Raw genomic sequence first — 5,844 nt, forward strand, 5'->3', positions numbered from 1 at the left:
CATGCCATACTGTATATGAAATGTACTGTGTGTCTACGTAGTTAATGGCACAGCTTCAGGGAGATGTTTTGAGTTGGGGGTGTGCTTTATAATAAATCATTGCATGAATCTATAAATATAAATCACATTTGCGTAGTGGCATACAGATGAGCAGACATGTTTTATGGGTTTCCACACATGGAAATGCAGGGTATAGTATGAATCATTTATTTATTTTTTGCATTTTATAAATGCATTTTCATACAATTCTACGTAATTTAAATAATATAAGATATTATAATATATATTTTTAAACCACACACATGACTGACATGAGTGGCTACTCTGGCTGACAACTGAGATCAATAAAAACAAAGTGGACTTTAATGCAAACAGTAGCCCGGGCCACTGGACAGACACACAGACACCCTGGCCACTGGACAGACACACAGACACCCGGGCCACTGGACAGACACACAGACACCCGGGCCACTGAACAGACACACAGACATCCGGGCCACTGAACAGACACACAGACACCCGGGCCACTGAACAGACACACAGACACCCGGGCCACTGAACAGACACACAGACACCCGGGCCACTGAACAGACACACAGATTGTGAGAGCCTGTTTCATCATAACGCTTGATGGTTTTTGCGACTGCACATGAATACATTTTTCTTAAAATGTTCCTCATTGACATGACCTTCATGTCTTAAAGTAATGATGGACTGTCGTTTCTCTTTGCTTATTTGGAGCTGAAAGGTGTGTGTAATCCCTCCTGAGATGTGTGCAAACCTGGTGGCCAACGACAAGAAACGTCTGACCTCTGTGATTGGCTACGGAACAAGGGTTTTGCCACCAAGTACTAAGTCATGTTTTGCAGAGGGGGTCAAATACTTATTTCCCTCATTAAAAAGCAAATCAATTTATAACATTTTTGACGTGCGTTTCTCTGGATTGTTTTGTTTGTTATTCTGTCTCTCACTGTTCAAATAAACCTACCATTAAAATTATAGACTGATCATTTCTTTGTCAGTGGGCAAACGTACAAAATCAGCAGGGGATCAAATACTTTTTTCCCCCTCACTGTATATACAGTGGGGAGAACAAGTATTTGATACACTGCCGATTTTGCAGGTTTTCCTACTTACAAAGCATGTAGAGGTCTGTAATTTTTATCATAGGTACACTTCAACTATGAGAGACGGAATCTAAAACAAAAATCCAGAAAATCACATTGTATGATTTTTAAGTAATTAATTTGCATTTTATTGCATGACATAAGTATTTGATACATCAGAAAAGCAGAACTTAATATTTGGTACAGAAACCTTTGTTTGCAATTACAGAGATCATACGTTTCCTGTAGTTCTTGACTAGGTTTGCACACACTGCAGCAGGGATTTTGGCCCACTCCTCCCTACAGATCTTCTCCAGATCCTTCAGGTTTCGGGGCTGTCGCTGGGCAATACGGACTTTCAGCTCCCTCCAAAGATTTTCTATTGGGTTCAGGTCTGGAGACTGGCTAGGCCACTCCAGGACCTTGAGATGCTTCTTACGGAGCCACTCCTTAGTTGCCATGGCTGTGTGCTTCGTGTCGTTGTCATGCTGGAAGACCCAGCCACGACCCATCTTCAATGCTCTTACTGAGGGAAGGAGGTTGTTGGCCAAGATCTCGCGATACATGGCCCCATCCATCCTCCCCTCAATACGGTGCAGTCGTCCTGTCCCCTTTGCAGAAAAGCATCCCCAAAGAATGATGTTTCCACCTCCATGCTTCACGGTTGGGATGGTGTTCTTGGGGTTGTACTCATACTTCTTCTTCCTCCAAACACGGCGAGTGGAGTTAGACCAAAAGGCTCTATTTTTGTCTCATCAGACCACATGACCTTCTCCCATTCCTCCTCTGGATCATCCAGATGGTCATTGGCAAACTTCAGACGGGCCTGGACATGCACTGGCTTAAGCAGGGGGACCTTGCGTGCGCTGCAGGATTTTAATCCATGACGGCGTAGTGTGTTACTAATGGTTTTCTTTGAGACTGTGGTCCCAGCTCTCTTCAGGTCATTGACCAGGTCCTGCCGTGTAGTTCTGGGCTGATCCCTCACCTTCCTCATGATCATTGATGCCCCACGAGGTGAAATCTTGCATGGAGCCCCAGACCGAGGGTGATTGACCGTCATCTTGAACTTCTTCCATTTTCTAATAATTGCGCCAACAGTTGTTTCCTTCTCACCAAGCTGCTTGCCTATTGTCCTGTAGCCCATCCCAGCCTTGTGCAGGTCTACAATTTTATCCCTGATGTCCTTACACAGCTCTCTGGTCTTGGCCATTGTGGAGAGGTTGGAATCTGTTTGATTGAGTGTGTGGACAGGTGTCTTTTATACAGGTAACGAGTTCAAACAGGTGCAGGTAATACAGGTAATGAGTGGAGAACAGGAGGGCTTCTTAAAGAAAAACTAACAGGTCTGTGAGAGCCGGAATTCTTACTGGTTGGTAGGTGATCAAATACTTATGTCATGCAATAAAATGCAAATTAATTATTTAAAAATCATACAATGTGATTTTCTGGATTTTTGTTTTAGATTCCGTCTCTCATAGTTGAAGTGTACCTATGATAAAAATGACAGACCTCTACATGCTTTGTAAGTAGGAAAACCTGCAAAATCGGCAGTGTATCAAATACTTGTTCTCCCCACTGTATATATATATATATACAGTGAGTATACAAAAAGTATTTGATATATATATTATATATATATTATAGGCTACAGTAGGTTACTAAATAAACTTTTCAGTGGCACTTTTCAGAATCACCCAATGATGAAGACATACAGTAAGGCTATAAGTCACGGTGATGGTCGATAAGCTACCTAGAAAAACAGTGCTTGTTCGCTCAGAATTGCTCAAAAGTTGTAGAGAATGATTATTTTTGCTTCTACAGACAGACTAGTCTTTCTCTTTTCAGCAGTAAAGATTTTTTGCGAAAGGCAAATTGACAGCCGCAACCCACTGTAGAGATGTAATCCTTAGAGGGCAGCTATGATTCAAGTCAGGACTGGCTAGCATACCCATGAGGTCAGAGGTTACAGGATCCCTTCTATGGATTATATGTCTATGGCCACAACGCAACAAGCCGTTCTAAATTTGGGTGGCCTGCTTTTTTTTTTTAGAAGCTGTTGATCCTCTGTGACTAAATGATGCTCTCTGGTGTAGTATTCTGAATCGTTTATTTATGTCTGTTCAGACAGGAGTAATAGAATTTTAGGAAAATATTTTCTTTATATAATTTTTGAAATATGATTTACTTTGATCAGGGGATGCCGCAGCACCTCCAGCACTATGAAAATGAGTATTTTAATAATAAATAATGACAAATAAATAATTCTGGACCCAGCGAAGGGGATTTGGCAGATGGTAGTTTGTCTACTGAAATAGGATTATTAAAGGGCTCTAATAATCCATTTGGTTACAATACAATACACATTTCAAAAGAATTGGCGAAAATGCATTTCAGTCATTTAAAAAATAGATCTTTAAATAGTTTCTCACAACATAATATAACAAAATACATCTGACATATTTTCAGCACAAAGAAAATAATTCCTCAGATTTCATGTAGATCATATTAAATCGACAATTTAACTGTGAAACACAAAATTAGGCCAAACGAACACATGAAGACATGACTGCAGATAAACCTGGACAGATTGCTAGACGTAGACCGGATAATGCAGACACACTGACAGACATTTCATATACACCTGTAAACACCAATGTGTTCTGTGCTAGCTAGGTAAACACCAATGTGTTCTGTGCTAGCTAGGTAAACACCAATGTGTTCTGTGCTAGCTACGTAAACACCAATGTGTTCTGTGCTAGCTAGGTAAACACCAATGTGTTCTGTGCTAGCTAGGTAAACACCAATGTGTTCTGTGCTAGCTAGGTAAACACCAATGTGTTCTGTGCTAGCTAGGTAAACACCAATGTGTTCTGTGCTAGCTAGGTAAACACCAATGTGTTCTGTGCTAGCTAGGTAAACAACAATGTGTTCTGTGATAGCTAGGTAAACACCAATGTGTTCTGTGCTAGCTAGGTAAACACCAATTTGTTCTGTGCTAGCTAGGTAAACACCAATGTGTTCTGTGGTAGCTAGGTAAACACCAATGTGTTATGTGCTAGCTAGGTAAACACCAATGTGTTCTGTGCTAGCTAGGTAAACAACAATGTGTTCTGTGATAGCTAGGTAAACACCAATGTGTTCTGTGCTAGCTAGGTAAACACCAATGTGTTCTGTGCTAGCTAGGTAAACACCAATGTGTTCTGTGCTAGCTAGGTAAACACCAATGTGTTCTGTGCTAGCTAGGTAAACACCAATGTGTTCTGTGCTAGCTAGGTAAACACCAATGTGTTCTGTGCTAGCTAGGTAAACACCCATGTGTTCTGTGCTAGCTAGGTAAACACCCATGTGTTCTGTGCTAGCTAGGTAAACACCAATGTGTTCTGTGATAGCTAGGTAAACACCCATGTGTTCTGTGCTAGCTAGGTAAACACCAATGTGTTCTGTGATAGCTAGGTAAACACCAATGTGTTCTGTGCTAGCTAGGTAAACACCAATGTGTTCTGTGCTAGCTAGGTAAACACCAATGTGTTCTGTGCTAGCTAGGTAAACACCCATGTGTTCTGTGCTAGCTAGGTAAACACCCATGTGTTCTGTGATAGCTAGGTAAACATCCATGTGTTCTGTGCTAGCTAGGTAAACACCAATGTGTTCTGTGCTAGCTAGGTAAACAACAATGTGTTCTGTGATAGCTAGGTAAACACCAATGTGTTCTGTGCTAGCTAGGTAAACACCAATGTGTTCTGTGGTAGCTAGGTAAACACCCATGTGTTCTGTGCTAGCTAGGTAAACACCAATGTGTTCTGTGATAGCTAGGTAAACACCCATGTGTTCTGTGCTAGCTAGGTAAACACCAATGTGTTCTGTGATAGCTAGGTAAACACCCATGTGTTCTGTGCTAGCTAGGTAAACACCAATGTGTTCTGTGATAGCTAGGTAAACACCCATGTGTTCTGTGCTAGCTAGGTAAACACCAATGTGTTCTGTGATAGCTAGGTAAACACCAATGTGTTCTGTGCTAGCTAGGTAAACACCAATGTGTTCTGTGGTAGCTAGGTAAACACCCATGTGTTCTGTGCTAGCTAGGTAAACACCAATGTGTTCTGTGATAGCTAGGTAAACACCCATGTGTTCTGTGCTAGCTAGGTAAACACCAATGTGTTCTGTGATAAGCTAGGTAAACACCCATGTGTTCTGTGCTAGCTAGGTAAACACCAATGTGTTCTGTGATAGCTAGGTAAACATCCATGTGTTCTGTGATAGCCAGGTAAACACCAATGTGTTCTGTGATAGCTAGGTAAACACCCATGTGTTCTGTGCTAGCTAGGTAAACACCAATGTGTTCTGTGATAGCTAGGTAAACACCCATGTGTTCTGTGCTAGCTAGGTAAACACCCATGTGTTCTGTGATAGCTAGGTAAACATCCATGTGTTCTGTGATAGCTAGGTAAACACCAATGTGTTCTGTGATAGCCAGGTAAACACCAATGTGTTCTGTGATAGCTAGGTAAACACCAATGTGTTCTGTGCTAGCTAGGTAAACACCAATGTGTTCTGTGATAGCTAGGTAAACACCAATGTGTTCTGTGATAGCCAGGTAAACACCAATGTGTTCTGTGATAGCCAGGTAAACACCAATGTGTTCTGTGATAGCTAGGTAAACATCCATGTGTTCTGTGATAGCTAGGTAAACATCCATGTGTTCTGTGATAGCTAGGTAAACATCCATGTGTTCTGT

This window comes from Salvelinus alpinus, chromosome 20 (genome assembly GCF_045679555.1).
Source record: "Salvelinus alpinus chromosome 20, SLU_Salpinus.1, whole genome shotgun sequence".
NCBI lineage: Eukaryota > Metazoa > Chordata > Actinopteri > Salmoniformes > Salmonidae > Salvelinus > Salvelinus alpinus.